Source organism: Dermochelys coriacea, chromosome 1 (genome assembly GCF_009764565.3).
Source record: "Dermochelys coriacea isolate rDerCor1 chromosome 1, rDerCor1.pri.v4, whole genome shotgun sequence".
Classification (NCBI taxonomy): Eukaryota; Metazoa; Chordata; order Testudines; family Dermochelyidae; genus Dermochelys; species Dermochelys coriacea.
Window position 1 is genome coordinate 293,330,397 of NC_050068.2, and position 23,133 is coordinate 293,353,529.

A 23,133-nucleotide genomic window follows, 5' to 3' on the forward strand; every position below is an offset into this window, starting at 1 on the left:
CAGACTCAGGTGCTTCTCCCTCCTGTGTGGCCTCCTTTTCAGCTGCTCAGGTCCGCCCTACCTATGAAGAATCCTCTGGCTTTGGGTCATTATTTGGGTTCCCAAGACCTTAGCTGCCCTTCTTTCCCTTTTCATCTTTCTACCCTGCCTGGGAGTGGAGAACAAATCTGGGGATATTTCAGAGAAGATTGGGGCTTAACAGTTACTGTGGATGCCTCACTAACTTCAGGTTTTCCCCCTTTCTCCAATCCCCCTACCAGAAGCAAGTCTCCAAAGCCTGGGAAGTCCCTCCCTATGAGCACCGGGTATGGGAGTTTAGGGACTACACCTGCTGCTACCTCAGTAGTGTTCCCGTGGATCTTGATTTTTATTGGGATGGTGAGATAACCAACCCCATATGTATGGACGCATGTTATCCATTTACGTTTAGCCTGCAGCTTCACAAGCTTCCCTGAGATAAGCATGATAGCACTCTCCGAATCAACCAGTGCCGTGGTCTCTACCCCATTTACTTTCACTGGTCTGGTGTGCATATGCGAGGTTAGTGTGACCCCCACAAGGTGGACTAGGGAGCATGGGTCTGCCCAGTTCCCCAGGTTACATTGCATAGTCTTCTCAGCGTTGGGGCTCTGTGTGGTTATATGTCCCCACTCCCCGCAGGTGTAACATCTGTATGGGCCCTAGGCATTCCCTGATCTCTGGGTTTGGGCAGTATAATGTCACAATCCTCTTCACCCTCAGTGCTCTGACTTTTTGTGGACTCCAGTGGGCCTTCAACCCCTGCCTTTTTCCCTCTGGTGGGCCTTCCTGGGGGCCCAGTCGCCCAAGCTCTGGGGCTTGGTGCTGCTAGTTTAACCCAGGGTGCCTCTTCCTTAACTGGTCAGGTCAGCTCCCTTGCCATCCTTTGCCTTTCTACCAGTGCGACAACCTCATCATAGGTGGAGGGTTCATTCTGGCTTACCCAGGTGTGAAGGTCTGGCAGTAGTCCCCACATGTATCAGTCAATGACCAAAACCTTGAGTATCGCTTCTGGATTCTGGGACTCATTTTGTAACCATTTTCGTGCGAGATGGGTGAGGTCATATAATTAGGACTGTGGGGTTATCTCCACTCGTGATATCACTGGGCCCGCACTGCGTTTGTTACTCCAGATCTGGCCAGGATATCTGCTTTCAGCTGGGGGAAGTCTGCCACAGCCTCTTCAGACATATCATAATAGGCCTTTTGGGTCTCCCCATACAGGAATGGAGAGAGGATGCCAGATCACTGTTCTCAGGGCCAAGCCTCCTGCAGGGCTGTCCTCTCAAAGGCCAGGAGGTACGCCTCTACGTCATCCTCCCACATCATTTTCTGCAGCCAATTGCTGGTCCATATGATAGGTGCCCCTTCATGGCCGTCATTCAGCTTTGTAAAGGTCTTTACCTGGTTTACCAGTTCCCACAACATACCACAGTCTTGAACAGCCTGGTCCATCAACAGGTGATTGGTTTCTTACTGCAGCTGCACTGCCTCCTTTGGGCGGCTGCCTGGACACGGATAGCCTCCTGCTGGGTAACCGTGGCTTGTATCAGTACTCGCACTATGTCATCCATTGTGGTGGTGGAAAAAAATATGTCCTTTCCTTTTTTTAAAAACACCATCCTTCTTCCGCTGCGCTGTGCACCTAATCCCACCTCTAAAACCAGTTGTGACAAAGTTCCTCCTCTTCTTTGGTGGATCCTGCACTTTCTAGTGGATTTGCTCGCCTCAGAGGTTCATGGCAGTCCTCAGTTTGGCTCCTTTTTTTAGTGGCACAAACCTGCCATTCACTCAGCTAACCTCATCACTGGCCAGCATGGGGGAAAGGGAAAACAATCTCCACAGTCTCTGTTGTCCCACCTAATGGGTCAGGGACAGGCCAGATCCCATTCCAAATTAGACCTTCCCTCTGGTGTGTCTCACAGACCAGGTCAACTCCACCTGTGTCAGATGGGCACTTTGGGGGGAAACTGGGACCGCCCTCTACTCCGGATTCCAGCCCAGGGCTCTGTGGATAGTAGCTGTCTACAACATCTCCTGTAACAGCTGCGTGACAGCTACAACTCCCAGGGCTAGTTCCCCATGGTCTCCCCCCAGCACCATCCTCACCATAGGACCTTCCTCCTGATGCCAGCTAGCGTTTGTACTCCTCAGTCCTCCAGCAGCACGCCCTCTCAATTCCCACTCCTTGCACACCCCTCACTAACAGAAGTGAGGTCCTTTTTAAACCAGGTGCTCTGCTTAGCCTGCCTGTCTTAATTGATTCTAGTAGCTTCTTAATTGGCTCCAGGTGTCCTAATTAGCCTGCATGCCTTAATTGGTTCCAAAAAGTTCCTGATTGTTCTGGAACCACTCCATTGTCTTACCCAGGGAAAAGGGACCTGCTTAATCTGGGGCTAATGTATCTACTTCCATCACACTCCTGTAGCCATCAAAGAATCAGTTGATGAAAGTTGAAAGCAGTAGTTGAAAGCAGCTATCAAATCCCCCCTCATTCTTCTCCTCTGCAGACTAAACAATCCCAGTTCCCTCAGCCTCTCCTCATAAGTCATGTGTTCCAGTCCCCTAATCATTTTTGTTGCCCTCTGCTGGACGTTTTCCAATTTTTCCACATTCTTCTTCTAGTGTGGGGCCCAAAACTTTACACAGTACTCCAGATGAGGCCTCACCAATGTCAAATAGAGGGGCATGATCACGTCCCTCGATTGGCTGTCAATGCCCCTACTTATACAGCGCAAAATGCCATTGGCTGTCTTGGCAACAAGGGCACCCTGTTGACTCATATTCAGCTTCTCATCCACTGTAACCCCTAGGTTCTTTTCTGCAGAACTGCTGCCTAGCCATTCGGTCCCTAATCTGTAGCGGTGCATGGGATTCTTCCATCCGAAGTGCAGGATTCTGCACTTGTCCTTGTTGAACCTCATCAGATTTCTTTTGGCCCAATCCTCCTATTTGTTTAGGGCCCTCTGTATCCTATCCCTATCCTCCAGCATATCTACCTCTCCTCCCAGTTTAGTGTAATCTACAAACTTGCTGAAGGTGCAATCCACGCCATCCTCCAGATCATTAATGAAGATATTGAACAAAACCGGCCCGAGTACCGACCCTTGGGGCACTCCACTTGATACCGGCTGCCAACTAGACATGGAGCCATTGATCACTACCCATTAAGCCCAACAATCTAGCCAGCTTTCTATCCACCTTATCATCCATTCATCCAGCCCATACTTCTTTAACTTACTGGCAAGAATACTGTGGGAGACCTGCCAAAAGCTTTGCTAAAGTCAAAGAACAACACGTCAACTGCTTTCCTTTCATCCACAGAGCCAGTTATCTTGTCATAGAAGGCAATTAGATTAGTCAGGCATGACTTGCCCTTGGTGAATTCATGCTGATTGTTCCTGATCACTTTCCTCTCCTCAAAGTGCTTCAGAATTGATTCCTTGAGAACCTGCTCCATGATTTTTCCAGGGACTGAGGTGAGGCTGACTGGCCTGTAGTTCCCTGGATCCTCCTTCTTCCCTTTTTTAAAGATGGGCACTACATTAGCCCTTTTCCAGTCTCCCGGGACCTCCCCTGATTGCCAAGAGTTTTCAAAGATAATGGCCAATGGCTCTGCAATCACATCCGCCAACTTCTTTAGCACTCTCGGATGTAGCGCACCCGGCCCCATAGACTTGTGCTCGTCCAGCTTTTCTAAATAGTCCCGAACCACTTCTTCCTTCACAGAGAGCTGGTCACCTCCTCCCCATGCTGTGCTGCCCAGTGCAGCAGTCTGGGAGCTGACCTTGTTTGTGAAGACGGAGGCAAAAAAAGCATTGAGTACATTAGCTTTTTCCACATCCTCTGTCACTAGGTTGCCTCCCTCATTCAGTAAGGGGCCCACACTTTCCTTGACTTTCTTCTTGTTGCTAACGTACCTGAAGAAACCCTTCTTGTTACTGGTTTCAGAGTAGCAGCCGTGTTAGTCTGTATTCGCAAAAAGAAAAGGAGTACTTGTGGCACCTTAGAGACTAACAAATTTATTAGAGCATAAGCTTTCGTGAGCTACAGCTCACTTCATCGGATGCATTTGGTGGAAAAAACAGAGGAGAGATTTATATACACACACACACAGAGAACATGAAACAATGGGTTTATCATACACACTGTAAGGAGAGTGATCACTTAAGATAAGCCATCACCAGCAGCAGGGGGGGGAAAGGAGGAAAACCTTTCATGGTGACAAGCAAGGTAGGCTAATTCCAGCAGTTAACAAGAATATCAGAGGAACAGTGGGGGGTGAGGTGGGAGGGAGAAATACCATGGGGAAATAGTTTTACTTTGTGTAATGAGTCATCCATTCCAAGTCTCTATTCCAGCCTAAGTTAATTGTATCCAGTTTGCAAATTAATTCCAATTCAGCAGTCTCTCGTTGGAGTCTGTTTTCGTCCTTCAGGATAGGTTGTAGATCCTTGATGATGCGTTGGAGAGGTTTTAGTTGGGGGCTGTAGGTGATGGCTAGTGGCGTTCTGTTGTTTTCTTTGTTGGGCCTGTCCTGTAGTAGGTGACTTCTGGGTACTCTTCTGGCTCTGTCAATCTGTTTCTTCACTTCAGCAGGTGGGTATTGTAGTTGTAGGAATGCATGATAGAGATCTTGTAGGTGTTTGTCTCTGTCTGAGGGGTTGGAGCAAATGCGGTTATATCGTAGCGCTTGGCTGTAGACAATGGATCGAGTGGTATGATCTGGATGAAAGCTAGAGGCATGCAGGTAGGAATAGCGGTCAGTAGGTTTCCGATATAGGGTGGTGTTTATGTGACCATCGCTTATTAGCACCGTAGTGTCCAGGAAGTGGATCTCTTGTGTGGACTGGTCCAGGCTGAGGTTGATGGTGGGATGGAAATTGTTGAAATCATGGTGGAATTCCTCAAGAGCTTCTTTTCCATGGGTCCAGATGATGAAGATGTCATCAATGTAGCGCAAGTAGAGTAGGGGCATTAGGGGACGAGAGCTGAGGAAGCGTTGTTCTAAGTCAGCCATAAAAATGTTGGCATACTGTGGGACCATGCGGGTACCCATCGCAGTGCCGCTGATTTGAAGGTATACATTGTCACCAAATGTGAAATAGTTATGGGTCAGGACAAAGTCACAAAGTTCAGCCACCAGGTTAGCCGTGACAGTATCGGGGGTACTGTTCCTGATGGCTTGTAGTCCATCTTTGTGTGGAATGTTGGTGTAGAGGGCTTCTACATCCATAGTGGCTAGGATGGTGTTTTTAGGAAGATCACCAATGGACTGTAGTTTCCTCAGGAAGTCAGTGGTATCTCGAAGATAGCTGGGAGTGCTGGTAACGAAGGGCCTGAGGAGGGAGTCTACATAGCCAGACAATCCTGCTGTCAGGGTGCCAATGCCTGAGATGATGGGGCGTCCAGGATTTCCAGGTTTATGGATCTTGGGTAGCAGATAGAATACCCCAGGTCGGGGCTCCAGGGGTGTGTCTGTGCGGATTTGTTCTTGTGCTTTTTCAGGGAGTTTCTTGAGCAAATGCTGTAGTTTCTTTTGGTAACTCTCAGTGGGATCAGAGGGTAATGGCTTGTAGAAAGTGGTGTTGGAGAGCTGCCTAGTAGCCTCTTGTTCATACTCCGACCTATTCATGATGACGACAGCACCTCCTTTGTCAGCCTTTTTGATTATGATGTCAGAGTTGTTTCTAAGGCTGTGGATGGCATTGTGTTCTGCATGGCTGAGGTTATGGGGTAAGCGATGCTGCTTTTCCACAATTTCAGCTCGTGCACGTCGGCGGAAGCAGTCTATGTAGAAATCCAGGCTGCTGTTTCGACCTTCAGGAGGAGTCCACCCAGAATCCTTCTTTTTGTAGTGTTGGCAGGAAGGTCTCTGTGGGTTAATATGTTGGTCAGAGGTGTGTTGGAAATATTCCTTGAGTCTGAGACGTCGAAAATAGGATTCTAGGTCACCACAGAACTGTATCATGTTTGTGGGGGTGGAGGGGCAAAAGGAGAGGCCCCGAGATAGGACAGATTCTTCTGCTGGGCTAAGAGTATAGTTAGATAGATTAACAATATTGCTGGGTGGGTTACGGGAACCATTGTTGTGGCCCCTTGTGGCATATAGCAGTTTAGATAGCTTAGTGTCCTTTTTCTTTTGTAGAGAAGCAAAGTGTGTTTTGTAAATGGCTTGTCTAGTTTTTGTAAAGTCCAGCCACGAGGAAGTTTGTGTGGAAGGTTGGTTCTTTATAAGGAACCTATCCTTGCAACAAAGCCCGTTGCCAACTCTGTCCACATATCTATTCAGGGGATACCATCATAGGGCCTAATCACATCAGCCACACTGTCAGAGGCTCGTTCACCTGCGCATCTACCAATGTGATGTATGCCATCATGTGCCAGCAATGCCCCTCTGCCATGTACATTGGCCAAACTGGACAGTCTCTACGTAAAAGAATGAATGGACACAAATCAGACGTCAAGAATTATAACGTTCAAAAACCAGTTGGAGAACACTTCAATCTCTCTGGTCACTCGATCACAGACCTAAGGGTGGCTATACTTCAACAAAAAAGCTTCAAAAACAGACTCCAACGAGAGACTGCTGAATTGGAATTAATTTGCAAACTGGATACAATTAACTTAGGCTTAATAGAGACTGGGAATGGATGAGTCATTACACAAAGTAAAACTATTTCCCCATGGTATTTCTCCCTCCCATCTCACCCCCCACTGTACCTCTGATATTCTTGTTAACTGCTGGAATTAGCCTACCTTGCTTGTCACCATGAAAGGTTTTCCTCCTTTCCCCCCCCTGCTGCTGGTGATGGCTTATCTTAAGTGATCACTCTCCTTACAGTGTGTATGATAAACCCATTGTTTCATGTTCTCTATGTGTGTGTATATAAATCTCTCCTCTGTTTTTTCCACCAAATGCATCCGATGAAGTGAGCTGTATCTCACGAAAGCTTATGCTCTAATAAATTTGTTAGTCTATAAGGTGCCACAAGTACTCCTTTTCTTCTTGTTACTCTTAACGTCTCTTGCTAGCTGCAACTCCAGGTGTGATTTGGCCTTCCTGATTTCACTCCTGCATGCCTGAGCAATATCTTTATACTCTTCCCTGGTCATTTGTCCAATCTTCCACTTCTTGTAAGCTTCTTTTTTGTGTTTAAGATCAGCAAGGATTTCACTGTTAAGCCAAACTAGTCGCCTGCCATATTTACTATTCTTTCTACACATCGGGATGGTTTGTCCCTGTAACCTCAATAAGGATAATTTAAAATACAGCTAGCTCTCCTGGACTCCTTTCCCCCTCATGTTATTGTCCCAGGGGATCCTGCCCATCAGTTCCCTGAGATTGTCAAAGTCTGCTTTTCTGAAGTCCAGGGTCCATATTCTGCTGCTCTCCTTTCTTCCCTGTGTCAGGATCCTGAACTCAATTATCTCATGGTCACTGCCTCCCAGGTTCCCATCCACTTTTGCTTCCCCTACTAATTCTTCCCAGTTTGTGAGCAGCAGGTCAAGAAGAGCTGGCCAGACTCTGACACAGAGCAAAACTGAAAAAAAATTCTGTGAGTACTCAGTAAAATTTTTCTTTAAAATGAATTTTAGGCATGCTCACACTCTTTTAGTGCTTGTGTTCACAAATATCCCATCAAACGTTTCTTCTGTGAATGTTCAAGGGAAATAAATCGGAAGCTAGCACCCCAAAACTGTATTTTTTTAAATAGGCTGCCACAATAAGAGGACATATTTCTAAAAATACATTTACCAGAACCCTGACATAGAGGCAGTTAAATAAGCCAGGCAAGGATGTGCCAGCAGCCTTTGCAACTATTTATTATTATTATTTATTATTTATTATCAGATATTTATATTCCACTATGGGAGGTGCCCTGTCAACACATTAGAAGACAAGAATCTGTTCAAAGAATCTTCAATAGACCCAAAGTGAGGGAAAATAGGGCCGTGTCTGTTCATACAATTCCTCTGGACTAGGTTTGGACTTTTTAAATCACACCTCTGGGTAAATGGTAGAGTAGAGTCACGCAGTCCCAGGAAAAACACAAGGGAGATAATGGAGCAGGTAAGTCTGCTCCACCCGTTATTTCAACCTAGGGAATACAAATAATAAATTACAACTCACAAAAAAAAACGAAAACAAAACACATACACAAGTAAATTTGAATATTGAATAACTCTGAGGAAATCCCAATCTGCTCACTGACATTCCACAAGGCAAAGTGGCTAAATTGTTTGAGTATACCATCTGCTGCAAATTATTCTCTGAGGTCTAACATAGGGGTAATAATCTGAAATCATTTTCTCTGCTTAAACAGTACCTATGGTTTGGCTGTTTCTGTGGTTTTCTATTTGGACCTGTCCTATGTAATGTTTATGGAAAACGCCTATGGAATTTAATAGGGATGAAACTAAGAGATTTTGATAGAAACTACTGTAAATAGTTTACAGCATTTAATAGAGAATGATACTCTTTCTATAATATTTCAAACCAACCTATTGAGTTTAATCAAACCGCTGCTATAGAACTGCATGCTAGAAATTGGTTTACATATTCTATAGAAACAACATTCTTTAATAAATTATGATAACTTTTCCATAAGGGAACAGAAGACTATTCAGAACAATATATTGAACAGTGATAATTTAAGATATCTGCAAGGGTGGGTGAGTGTGCAGGTAATGACACTGCAGTTTCCTTTCAGGAAGGGCATCCAAGAATGATTATACAGCACAGGACAAAACATTTTGAGGCACCTAGCTAGCTAATAAGAATGCAGGAAAGGCAACCATTCTATTGGACCATGGCCTCCTCATACTATAGTTGCACAGAGCATCTTGAATTAAAATCAGGTAGCCGTGAGGATCACTTTTGTCTGTTTGCATATCTGAATTTAATGAGCCTGCGAGCTTAGTACCTTTTTGCGGTGGTGAGGACAGGGAGGGGAGGGAATGGAACAAACTTCTATGCCTGTCATCACAATCCTTATGACAAAGGCCTGTGGAAGTTAATAGAAAATGATAACCTCTCTTTAGGTTTTTGAATCTGCCTATAGAGATTGATAGAGACTTATATCCCTAATATAAAACTCTATTGTTTGGCTCAAAAATACTGTTATCTACCTCAATATCCTATAGATATTATATTGCTACAGAATCTTGTTAGCTTAATCCTTATAAACGCCCAGTACACCAACACACTTGTATGTATGTATGTGAATAATTCCATTCATATTTGACAAAGCATTCATACTTAGGCAGCCACTCAAAGGCCTGATCCATACACATAGAAGTCATCAGACTTCTGCTGACTGCAGAGAGTTTGGATCAGGCTTTTGAGTGCTTTGCTGAATAGGAATGGCATTACTCAGATGCTTAAGACTGAACACAGAATAAGTGCTTTGCAAAATTGGGGCCTAAATTGTATAGTATTTTTCCATATAGGGAGAAACTTCTAAAAGATGTAGTGATCCAGAAAATGATGGGATACCAATAGAGGTGCTGTAAGTAATGTTGATTTCTCTCTCTCCTGTAACACATTATTGTCTAAGAAGCAGCATATCTTATATTTCATTTCATCATAAATGATACACATGATATTGTTAAAAGGTAGTTAAATGTATAAAGTTCCTTAGTACTTTTACTTTTCAGGCCTTAAGTATTTGTTCTTATACTTGCCAAATTTAAAGTGACACTACAACCCTTGGGTTGTAATTTTTCCAGATCTCATAAACTAAGTAGCATCAGTCCTGAACAGTAACTGGGCAAGAGATCATTGCACTCTTCCCTTATTATTTCAGAATAGTTCTTTACTGTGTTGCTGAGTTTGCCATTTTTGAAGAAAGATACCTACAAAAAAGATTCGGACCAACTGTACATATCAATGACCCCATAACCCTTTTCACAAGAGTAGGGGTGTTAGAACCAGTGTCCTGATCAAATTTCAATTTGGCTAATTGCAGTATGTCTATCTAAATTCCTCCTGCAGTTTCAGTTGGGTAAGGATACCTCCTGTACTAAACAACTGTTTAAAGTTATACAGTTGTCCAAGGTTGACTGCATTTTACTGGAAGATGAAATAATTCCTTATATAAGTGAATATATACCCATGTAAGTACTTCCATTGAAGTAAATGGGAATATTCATATGAGTAAGTGCTTACCAACATAAAGTTAGTACAACTGGATCCAACATTTCTAGAGTGATTTAGGGTCATTCTGCATGAAAAATATCACTATTCCTATTATTCTTTTAGTCGTAGTTTAGTTACAAAATGTGACCTAATTTAAGTTATTTACATTGTTTATTTATTCATATATTTATGAGAGCTGGTTGGATTTTTATTCTTTTTTTTTTAATGAGAAAAGAATTTTCAGAGGAAATAAAAAAAATGGTTCCTTCAAAGGTTTCTGATTGTTCAATTCAAAATGAAATTTAAAATCAAACTGACTCAAATCAAAATTTTTCACTTCATTAGAAAATTTCATTGCAATTTTTGAACAAAATGAAATTATTTTGATTTTCAAACTTTTTCATTGAAAATACTTACCTCTTTGACCAGTTCTAATTATTTATACTTGCCTTACAATATTAATAAAAATTATTAAGTTAATCATCTGGTGAGAAGTGTCCACAGATTTCTCAAACTAACCATTAAAAATCTATTACTCCCATACTGGAGTCACGGCAGGGTGGGCATTGAGGAATGCTGAGATTGCTCATTTGGGCAAACCACAAAGAATGGGGCAGACACTCCCTAAAACTGGTGATTATTCTAATACTTAGATTCAATATGCTAGCAACAGAACAGTTTCTATAATGCTTTACTGGTTACCCAGAAGCCAGAAATACAGTTCCCTTCAAGCAAAAGATCATTATGCATATAGGCATGAATAGTATTCTTAGGTCAGTTTCAAATAGAAATGGTGAGCTTTAGAGTTGCAAAGAGTTCTTTCAGAATTATTCCATAGGTACAGTCTAATTTCCAATATCTGGGAGATCCAGAATTGAACTGCAGACTTCCATCTTGTGGCTTAAACTTCCCCTTATGAAGCTTAAGCGGATTTGAGATGAAAGGATCAGGTCCCAAGCATGCAGTCATTGGGTGAACAATATTTCTTTGAAGTAACCTCATATTTCCTAAACATCACCAGTAATTAGCTACATGGATTAACATGCTGAAATTGCCTGTCTCCTGCCATTTGCAGGTGATTTACCACAAACTTCAAAGAGAATTTAAGATCACTACATTTACATGTTAACATCTTCTTTTCATTTCTGAATTAACAGAATACAGTGATAGACAGGAACTGTTTGGTTACATTGTTAACCTTTAACAATATATATGTAAACACACAAAACCACAAACATTATCTACTAACATGTCTCTAAAGATTGCATGTGGGTCAATTAGCCTGCTGGTTGTTTAACCCTTTTTGGCCCAGTGTCACAACTCCATTGCCCAATTTTTTTCAACAGCCATTATTATTGTATAACAGTCAAACTAATTCATTGTGTTTTAGAACTTCCCATTCTGATGTATCTGTTTACTAACAAGCACTGTTCCCAGAATTGTGCTGACACAATATTTATTAATGAAAATAAATAAATACATATATGATGTAAAGAACAAGCTAGCTACATTAATTACATGTTCATTGTTAAAACCACATTGAACTCAATCAACATTTTCCAAATGGAAAAGTCTATCTACAGGTTTGAGGAGCCCATAGATATGTGCCCACCTTCTAGTTTCCATACCTTGCCTGGAATGGGCATGCCCTAACAAAATGTGTTTCCTATATCCATCAAATTGTGTTCTCTTTGAGGCTGGGATTTAAACCAGGGACTGGTGAAGTGGGCATATTTTGACTGGCTCCCATTATTCATCAAAATGAGTTCTCATTAGAGTTGGGATGAAAATCAGGAGAGTTGGCACATTTTGATGAGCAAGTATTACTTGTCCAAATGTGCTGTCCTTGGTGCTGGGATGAAGGTTGGGGGGCGCACACATATTGAGGGGGGCCTCAAACCTATCAAAATATGTACCATACATTACACTGCCATAAATGAAGCTGGAAGACAGGCATATTGATGCAGGGCATATTTTTTTATGCTGGGCTTCTTGAAGGGGGAACTCTCTTTTAAAGCTGTCAGTCTGGGTCACTATGGGTATCAGTATAGCCCATTCAGACCCCAAATCAGCAATGTACTTAAACATGTGAGTTGTAAAGTAAGCAATATGCTTAAGTACCTTAAAAACCTAAAAGAAACTTAAATAGGTAGAATTGTTAGGGTGGATTATGGAGATAGAAAGTCATACCACAATACCACTGCATACAACTATGAGTGTGTCAGCAAAACAGCAAAAAAGAGAACTGGTTGACAATTTGATTGCAAAAGCCTTTGACAAGGTTGCTCACAAGATACTATTAAAGTTGCAGCTCTGGTGTGGTCAGACATCAGCGGACACTACTGTGGGGGTCTAGTCTCAGGCTTCTACTCAACCTGGGTACCCCCCACAAGCACCCAATGGCTCAATCACATTAAATCTCCAGCACCTTCTTCCAAGTCATGCAGCCTTCCAAAGTAGGCAGCAGCACAGAAGAGATGCTGTATGTGCAGCTTGGCTCTCGAGGGCAAGCATGACAGAGGAGTAGCCTGGCCAAATCTGAGTGGTGTGGTGACGTGTGCCAGTGGTAGTGCCATTCACTTAGATGTGGCCCAGCTGCCCCTCCATTATGTCGGAGGGGCAGCTGACCAAATGTCAGCGAGTAGCAGTGCAACCTGGTGCATGGGGTCACAACACCTAACAAAGTTGTGGCATGTATAAGAAGTTGCAGTGTGTGTTAACAGTTGCAGTTTCCACAACAAAATACCAAACTGTGATTTTCTTACAGCCTTGTCTATTGAATTATGGATATTTGGATTGAAATTAGCCATGAACATACTGTCACATAATACCAATTAAGTCAAGATCCTAGTAGCAGTCAAAGAAATATTGGATGTTTATATGGATGAAGAAAATATCAAGAATTGCAATAGAAATAATGTAAAAATAAGAGTTTTAGAAGGCATATAAACCCAACCTCATGCTTCAGTGCATTAAAAAATCTCTAATTAATGAGGGTTAGGAACAAACCTTTCATGTGGGGAAGTTAGTCCATAATTGCCCACTGTAAGGTTTCTTGGACCTGCCTTTGAAGCACATGGCATAGGCCACTGCTAGATAAAATACTATCTATTGGATGGATCAATGCCTGAGCTGGTATGGCAATACTTATATTCCTATCACACTTAGAATTTCTAAGGGATTCTTTTAAAACCTGGTTACATTGATTTAGTAAGCACTTTTTGATTTTTCTAGGTGACCCAGGTAGCTTTCTCATAGTGTAGACATTGTTTTAAATAATTACAATACAGAATACAGCATAACACACATGACCTAATCCTGTATTTCTTGTGCTTTCAACATTCTCATGGACTTCATTTGGAATTTAGGGGACACATGCCATGCAGAACTGGGCCCAATGTGAGCAAAACAGAAGATTTTAAGACTTTTTTTCTTTATAAAACAATCTCACTCCCAAGACTAGATTTGTAGCACATGTACACTATCTGAAGCCATTTATGGGTGGTTATCAGGCTGGGGACAAATAGGAATTCATAAAACTTGAAACCATGTGAACCTGAATTTTTGAAGGGGTCACCTGGTAGTTTCTGTTTTAAGTGCAAGAAAACAGTACTGTGGATTAATCAATCTTTTGGAATAGCAATGAAAAAATAGCTCTACCTGACATTTCATTTCTGGATAGCTGGGAAGATCAATGTGCTTGCCTAGAGCTCGTGAATTAATATCCCCAGCTACCAAGGAATAAGACACTGCACACAGGATCTTGTGCTTCATTGTAAACTTCTTGCCATAAGTAAGGTTGTATTCTCAGCATTCAGAAAAGGTATTCCCATTCCCCACCCCTTTGGAAATAATAGCTCGTAACCCAATAAGATACGTTAAGTTGATTTCCATTATTCTTTCAGACAGGACTTTTACTGCTAAACTATCATTTCAATAAGGACCATAAGCAGCTCTCACTACGGCCAGGGAGTTCCACTGACATCCAGGGGAGAGGTGTGCACATCAAAGAAACCATATAGTGTAATCCTTCTCACCTTCATTGTGTAACCTGTCCTAAATCTCTTGGGACACCACATCAAATGGTACTTAATGATGTTTGTATCACCATGTCAATAGTTTATAGTAATATAAGTAATATAACATTAATTACAAAGGAAGTCGTTCTCTTAGTATTGGAAATTCTGGGTTTTTTTTGGATATATACATGGAAGCAGGGTATGAATGAGCTCTCCTCTGTCATCTAGTGACGAACTTGGGGTAAAAACTTCAGGAGAAGATTGTATTTACATAAACACACCTACTCTGCCTAAGAGCTCAGCAGATGGAGCTGCTTTACCAACGTGATCAATTTTGACTGTTTTTGGGTTACATTTCACTTTAGTATTGAGTGCAGAGGTAATGAAATGTTATCCTTATTGTCTGAGTAAAGGGCATCAGAACTATAATTAGCTCTGCACTTACTTGGGGAGTCACCCTAAACCTTAACCTCACTTGCTAAACAGTGATAGGGATACCAAATCCCTGTAGAAAAGAGAAGGTTGGGATAGGTATTCCTAGTTAATGGTATGGTCTCTGTTTTAAAAGTCATATATTATTTGCTTCATCTCTTGAACTGATTAGGCTTCATTAAGAGTCCTTTTTTTCTATTTAGTGATTATTAGAACTGAATCACCTGATGAACAGGTATAGGGGCTAAGCTTTAGATCTGGTATTGCAGTGAAAGACAGTACAGAAGTTGCACTAGTAGCGAGGTTTCCTGCTACCCTGTCAAATCACTAAGCAGGGTCTGAATGAACTCTCCCTGACATCTACTGATGAGCTGGGGAAAGCACTTCGGGAGCCAACCTTGTTTGCATGGACACACCTACTCTGCCTAGGTGAGCAGCATGATGGGGATGCTTTATCCAAATGATCATTTTTGGCAAGTTGGATTGCAAGTCACTTTGTTATTGGAAGCAAAGGTAATAAAGGGTTGTTATCTGTGTGTGAATCAAGGGGAGCAGAACTGTGCTTGGCATGCCATGATTGAGGGACTCACCCTCAAATGAACAGCACTCGCTAGGCAGGGGGTAAGGCGCCAAAGCCTAATAGTGATGAGAGAGGGTGGGGACAGGTGTTTGTACCTGGTGTGCTACTTATTGGTCCTACGCAACATTTGACCCTCTCCACTGTGTGATTATAGAGCCGATAAAACTCAGTTGAGAGTCTTTTGCTATGCATCAATAGAGCTGAAATCACTGTCTCTTGTGAAAGAGACTGTCCAGCCTATGCTAGCAGTGAGGCTTTCCTACTATCTGTTGAAATCACTGAGAGATGAAATCATTGAAAGCTGTATTAAATGGTGGGAGCTCAAAACATCCCAGAAGGTGAAGTGGAGTGACCAGTGGAGTGAGCAGAGCAGCAGGTGGAGTGAGCAATATGCCTTTTCCGCCCCTCTCATGGAGTGAGAGGTGAACTCATGTGACTGCACTTCTGAATTTTTGGGTCTTCACTGACCAAGGACAACAACCATGAGTGGGATGTGGAGGAGGGGGAAGGGGGGGCACATTAAAGGAACTTTTGGTTATTAGACTTCAGAACCTGAGGCAAAAGACACTGCCGAAAGTATTCTGGGGTGGGTGTTTTGCTTATGGTTTTATGCCTGTGACTTCTGCCTGTGGTGTTTTCCCAAGTTAATGCTGGGTTACTTTCATCCTTTTTATTAAAAGTTTCTTTTCTACACACAGACTCAGTGCTTCTGAGAGGGGAAGTATTGCCTCTTAAAGGCACCCAGGGACTGGTGTGTAATTTTCTCCAGTTACTGGTGGGAGCTCAAGCTGGTTCTGGTTGTATTGTTGAAAGAGAACCCCTAGATATTACACCTGGTCCTTGTCTCTGCCAATTCCACCTGGCAGAAGAGTTATATAAGAGCTAAGCTAAGTCGTGGAATCTCAGAACACAGCATCACAAAAGTGGCAGTGAGCAGTAAGCAGAAGCAGCAGTTATAAAAGTGGCAGAGAAGGCAGTGAAAACAGGGCTAGCAATAAGCCAGTTGCAGAGGTGCAGAGCAGTAGCAGAGACATTACTTGATACCCTCCACCACTTTTCAGGAGTCATAAGTGAACCCATGTGAGTGCACCATTGGCCAAGGAGAGTTGTGAATGGGGTGCAGTGGAGGGAAAGGGGAGTGGCATGCTAAAGGGACAATTGTTCATCAGACTTTCACACCGCAAGGTGGGAAACTGGGGCAAAGAACACTGCCCAGCATACTGTGGGGTGGGAGTTTTCTTGTACTAACATGCTTTTGAATGTATTTTTCCTGTTTTTTCATATTAATGCTTTCCCTTTCCATTTTAATAAAAACTTTCTTTTTTCCTACACAGACTTGGTGCTTGCAGGTGGGGAAGCATTGCCTCTTAGAGGCACCCAGGGGTGATGTTTAGTTTTCACAGGTTGCTGGGTGGGGGTTCAAGCCAGTTCTGCTTTGTATTGTTAAGAAGAATCCCTAAATATGGAATTTGGCCCTTGTGGCTGCTGACTGTACCTGGCAGAAGGGTTACATAGAACAACTGCTAAGGGCTTGATCATGAACCCTGATGCACAACTGCATAGGTAAGGGGGCTTAAGGAGCACTCTGAAAAGTCCTATATAGGCTATCTGCATTGCTGGAAAGGGGAGAGCAGCTGGTGCCTTAAATTGGCTCTACTCCTCCAATAGTTCAGGAGGGAAAGTAATCTGCATCAGCTAAAGGATGGGTGGATAACTGTCCCCAAAGCCCTCACAACAGAGGGAGAAGAGGAGCCAGACTGAAAGCCACAGCCTGGTCCATGTCCTGCTCCTTGGGCCATGCAGCTATGTGTTGCCTCTTACATAGGTTGGATTTTAAGATTACAATCCAATCCTAAAAAACCTGAAATAAGATTTTCCTGGGATATTATCACACAGGGTTTTTTTCCCTGCTCCTTATGTGCACTATAACCTCCAGCATGTTCCATTTACTTCAGTCCCCCTGTTGAAATCTGAGGCTGATTTTATAGCAAATTGGATCGAGGTGCCTTGTGAAAACCAAACCCAACCTGTGCATTCTGTTTCTGAAAGATGCTTAACTAAAATAGTGAAGCACGTTATTAATTCTTACCTAAAGTGAAACGATATAGATGAGTGGAATCTGAGTCCTAGTCACATGTTCCTAATGCTACATCACAAATTTAAAGAAACTCAGTATTTGAAACGTGGCTAATTTTTCTGCTCTCTTGGAATACACTGAGTATCCTCAGCCAGAATTTAGGTGCACTAAATTATACTGAAGAGGGCAATATTTTTTTTCAGAGTCCTTCTACTCCTAGGTGAATTAAAATGGCATCAAAGCTTCCTACTATAAAGCAATCCATTTAGATGGCTTCAAAGACAGCAAAGGTTGATATTAATTTTGAATTAAATTTCAGCAATTTAGACTTTTTTCACAGTATCAAATTATTTCCCCACTAACAAGGCTCTTTGTCAAGGTGTCTAGAATGGGAGGTACCAGCTAAGGAATTTGTATGCTCAGAAATTTCATTTCCTTTTTTATACTGAGATAGATAGAAGCAAAGATCTAAATTATATGTATAATTCCTCCCCCACATGAGTGAATGGACTCACATAGAGAATCCAAATCATTTAATCTTTCATCACTTACTGTCACACCATCAGACACAAATCACCCACCCAACCTTAACTTAGCCCTTTTGTTTTGTTCTATATTGTGTTATTGGATGTTTTAATGTTTGGTGTTGTGTACTACAAATTTAAAAGAAATACAGTCTCGGGATTCATTAAACTATGTCAGATTTCTGTACGTGTCCCCATAGTGCAGTGTGTTGATGGAGTAGAGCATATATCTATGAATGTAATTGGAATGTCTGATCTATTTGGAGTTAAGAAATGTGTTACAGTTTTATCTAAGCATATTCAAATCTGAGTTTTAACTGTATCGTACTCTAGCCACTGATATCTGCATTTTTTGTAGTAAGTGTACATTTGAAGTGTACATTTGTCGAAGTGTACATGAAGTGTACATTTGTGGAAGATGATACTGGACATGGAGCCCTTGACTAGAAAATGGGATTTTATAATTTCCTATTAATCTGTTTTGCAAAATGTATTTTGCATACATTTTTGGCTTGGTGGGTAGTAGTGAATATTGAGTCTATATTGCAGTAGTTATTCCATGTGGCTTTAAGGGTGAAATCCAGGTCAGTCCATTGAGTTCTGCTATTGGCTCCAACAGCATAAAGATTAGGCCGTACCAGAATCCTTATTGTGTTCAGTATAAAAGAGTTGCAGATCTCAAACAAGGCATTCTCAGTGGAAGCCATGATGTTTTGATTCCCTTTCAGATCAAAAAGAAAAATGGAGCAGAGTAAAAGGCAACTTTCTCCTTATTTTCCCTTCCTGGTCTTTTGTATTTAGACTTTACTTGAAGGCTGATCATAATATACATGGAAATTTCTAAATAAAAAAGAGGGCTCTGTCCTCAGGGGGCTGTCTGCAATTCATTTGACCATAGCAATCTGTAAAATTCCTGCAGCAAAGGAGAATTCCCAGTTAAAATAAAATACATGTGTTGTGCTTTAATTCAGACATATACAGGGTCAATTTCTTCCCTGCTATAACTCCACAGACTTCACTGGGGTTACATCTGATATAAAGTTGTCCCACTGCAATCACCTGTTTATTAAATAATATAAGGTCTTGGGGAATATATTAGAATAAGTACAAATACTATATGTAAAGAAAGGACTGGTGAAGCTAGGAAGCCAGATCTTCAGCTGTGTCACAGCTCTGCTTGGCACAGGTGGTGGGGAAGGAGGTCATCTTTAACCCTCTGTTGTGCTCCTCTGATTTCTGGTCTGGTGGGAGTGGTTTGCTACCCAACACATTCAAAAATCATGAATCAGGCCCCTAAAAATCACTAGATTAGCTTGAAAATCAGAAAGTTAGACACACAAAAAGTTGTGGGTTTTTTTATTTCTATCTTACGTGGCCCCCATTGCTGTAGTTCCTGAGCATCTCACAGTCTTTAATATATTTATCTGCTCAACACATATGCGAGGTAGGGAATTGCCATTTTACAGATGGAGAATTGAGGCACAGGGAGACTAAGTGAGTTGCCTAAGATCACACAGGAAAACTGTGTCAGAACTGGGAATTGAACCCGAGTGTAATGAGTACCAGCAACATGTCCTAACTACTGTGCCTTCTTCCCTGTCTTTGGTTATATACACACTACATCTTACGTCAGTATAAGCTATGTCAGTCAGGGGTGTGAATAAGCCACTCCTCTGGGTGATGTAAGTTACACTGACTTAAGCACCAATGTGGATAGTGCTGTGTCGGCAGGAGAACTTCTTCTGCTGAAATAGCTACCACTGCTCATGGGGCTGGATTAATTAAGTTGACAGGAGAGCTCTCTCCCATCAGCTTTGAGTGTAAACTCTGTAGTGTTACTGTAGCTTTTGTCTTTTGGTGGTGAAATTTTTAGGGTTCTTGTTTTTCAAGCTTTTCTCTGCAATTATGAGTGCTAGAAACATTTTTCTGAGGTAAAACTGTGGGACTCTGAGGTAAAATGTTGAGAGTTGACACCACTAGGCTTGGTTTGGGGCCTAACTTGGATTAGTCTCAATATTTCCACTATTTATTGAAGTAGCCATATCTATTTATCAAAGACAATGTACATAGTGCACATTTCTCCTCATCATGTGGAAGTTTCTTCATAAGTGATGAGCAGATACCTGGAACAGATTCTCCCTAGTTCTAATGCTTGTGCTGAGGGGATGGATCATGGCCCCAAACCCCTGTGCACTGACCTGAGAAGCTGAACAGGGAGTGGGAAGGTGCAGCATGCAGATTCCTCTCAGGGAATAAGTGGGGTGGAAGAGGGGCAAGAGATTGTTTCTGTAACCTACTCAGAGGTGTGGCTAAATGCAACAAGTTAACGCTTTGTGCTCCTTGCCTTTCCTTTCAGCTTCATTTGAAACAAAAGAGCAACTTATTGAAAAATAGTCCTATAGAGATGAAATCTTTCTGTCGGGACCTTCCTCCTACTGAAATAGATGTGATATTTTTGCTTTTGATTTTACTGAGAGAAAGACTAAGCCCAAATGTAGGTTTAGGTCCTTGTGCACATTGATTGTAACACAGCATTGTTTACCTCTCCTTGCAATATATGCAATGTACAAATACAAAAACTCATCTGTTATGAATTAAATTAAGTTTTACTGCATAAAGAATTTTATATAATTTCTAGAATGTTTGCCATCCATCAAGATAATAACATAAAATAATGTATTAAATTAAGAGATTTTATTTTGCAGCTTGCATACAAATCAATACAAGTGAAAGAATACAAACTAACCTAAGCCCCAATTAAAGATCAATACGACTCTGATGAATGCTTTATCATGATATTTAGAAAGTTAGTTTTCAAATTATTATCTAAGATCAGGCTCCCTTTCATACTCAACTGAACATTCAGCTATTTGCATTATTAAAATGCTACACCTCATATTAACTGTCTAGGGTAAGGATAAATATATCTGCAATAGGAATCATAAATTGTTCAGTCTTTTAATAATCCTGTCAAAGATTATCCAATGAGGATTATTTCATTCTATTTTATGTGTTCTCATACAGCATAGCACATGCCTTATTTGAATTTGAATAAAATTAATATAAATTATTTTCACAATCACTGGTCACTTATTACAGCTTGTAAATTTTATATGAAGCCAGAAATGAAGTTATGAGTTTCAAAAATTGGACTGTACAAATTATAAATTATATATTCTTGTTTCAGCTGAAAGGTTAAATGAGTTTGTCACTTACTTAAATAACATTTTACCATTATACTGCTTCAAATTTATTAGACAAGAAGGTCTGTCTTCCCAGTAGTGTTCACTTTTCTTACCTCTTTAAGGGAAGCTTATTTTAGTCCCCTATTCAGCAAAGGACTTAAGTATGTGCTTAACTGTGAGATTTGTTTAGATCCTATTGACTTCAACTTAAATGTTGAATTGTTCCTTAATATCTTGGAGCTTGGATAGCCTTGTTGCAAGGAGTTCAGGGCATGGAAATCTCTCAAATTTCTCTCTCAGAGGGTGTGGGTGAGAATGCATGTTTGCCCCTGCATAGAACAGGCAGGTGCAAATTAAGAGAACCTGGGGTCCTAGGGACTTTCCACAATGTGGCAGTTCACTGCTCTTGGAATTAGTGTTTCAGGCTGTCTAAAGGTAGATAGGCTTCAGTTACACACAGTTCACATTTGAAAGCTTTGTTTGTTTGTTTGTTAGTTTGTTTTTGTTTTTTGCTTCTTTAAGGTGGTAGAAACATAGGTGTGTTGTTGTTTTGTTTATTATATGAAAGCTGGGAATCTGATCTCATGTAATTCCATGAGCTGGGGCCCTAGGCATTGGCCTGTTTTGCTTTTGCCTTAATTTGGCCCTGAACACCAGCCTTACTACCTGCACAGAAGCTTGTATATCCCCAAGGAACTTCACAATTCCTCAGTCTGAGTTAGAGGTCAAAGCCACTCAGGCAGAAACTCTGTGCCTCTGAGTCACCTCTAGCCCCATGACAGCTCTAGCTTCCATTCCTGAGAGAACACTTCCATGAGCCATGGCCCCTGGGCCTCTCCTAGTTGCATCTGCTCAAAAAAACCTCCTTAAAGGGGGATCCCTACCATCGACTTTGTAGAAACAATAAGATTGCTACAAGTGGCATTACCTTTTCCAGAGAATCTCCATTGGGCCAATGAGATTATGATGGCCGCCTTGTTGATGGCCCCAATCAACCTATTATTGTCCCCAGTGTCCCTGGTCTGTGCCCTTTCCTCCAGCACAAGAACCCCAGGTCTCTCTCACACACATCAAGGGAACATGAAGGAAGTAATGGTGCCATAAAGAGGGCTGAGGGCTGTATGGTAGGGTAGAGAGCCAAATGCAGAGAGAGATCTGGGGAGCTATGGCATTCAGGGGTACAATCCATAGTAGTGAGGAGTTGTTACCACCTGCAACTTTGAGTGTCTCACAATGCTTTGCTACTGTAGGTCTGTGACACTCTGTATCTTGAGGGAACACCCTGCACCCCCCTTGTTCATCCTTGTAATATGATTGTGTGGTATCCAATGCAAAGTTTGTCATGTTGGGTGTCTTTGGAAGGCTCATGATGCACTGAGCATTGTTGTTATAGTAATATTATAGGTTGCAATTTCATGTATACGGTTATGAGGCATGATTATGGTAATGAGGCATGATAAAAGGGAGATACATTTACCATGCTCTCTCGCTCTTCCACCTCCATCTACAGACACCACCACCAAGCTTCTGAAGTGCTGATCAAAGAGGAGAATCTAGCTGAAGGGCAACCAGCCAGCCTGTGGTGAGAAGCATCTAAGTTTGTAAGGGCCCTGAAAGAGTTAAGATCAGGTTAGAATGTGTTTTGCTTTTCTTTCATTGACCAAATCTGACTTCTTGTGCTTTGACTTATAATCACTTAAAACCTATCTTCTGTAGTTAATACATTTGTTTGTTTGTTTTACCTGAAGCAGTGTGTTTGGTTTAAAGTGTGTCAGAGACTCCCCTTGGGATAACAAGCTTGGTACATATCAATTTTTTTGTTAAATAGATGAACTCATATAAGCTTGCAGCATCCAGCAAGTGTAACTGGACACTGCAAGCTGGAGGTTCTTAGGGCTGTGTGTGGGACCGGAGATATCGGCTAGTGTCATTTGGTTGCACAATCCAAGCAGTGGCTGGCCAAAAGTGCTCACTCATGTAGCTGGGAGCAGCTTACATACGAAGGCTGTGCATGAACAACCCGGGAGTGTGGGCTCTCACAGCAGAGCAAGGTAAGGCTGGCAACCAGAGTCAAGGATTGGAGTGACCTAGCATATCACCAGTCCACACAACACCAGGGAAACATCACAAGCTCCCAATCTGGGCCTCTAAAAATAG

At 41.9% G+C, this 23,133-nt stretch overlaps 1 long non-coding RNA gene across 1 annotated transcript; it reads left to right on the forward strand.

The window, feature by feature from the left end:
• The first annotated feature begins 1,306 nt into the window (after nucleotides 1-1,306).
• LOC122457820 lies at nucleotides 1,307-22,706 on the forward strand. Its single transcript, XR_006277493.1, has 3 exons — nucleotides 1,307-1,317; nucleotides 15,124-15,133; nucleotides 22,428-22,706. It is a non-coding gene; the product is annotated as an uncharacterized LOC122457820 (long non-coding RNA).
• Nucleotides 22,707-23,133: the final 427 nt, after the last annotated feature.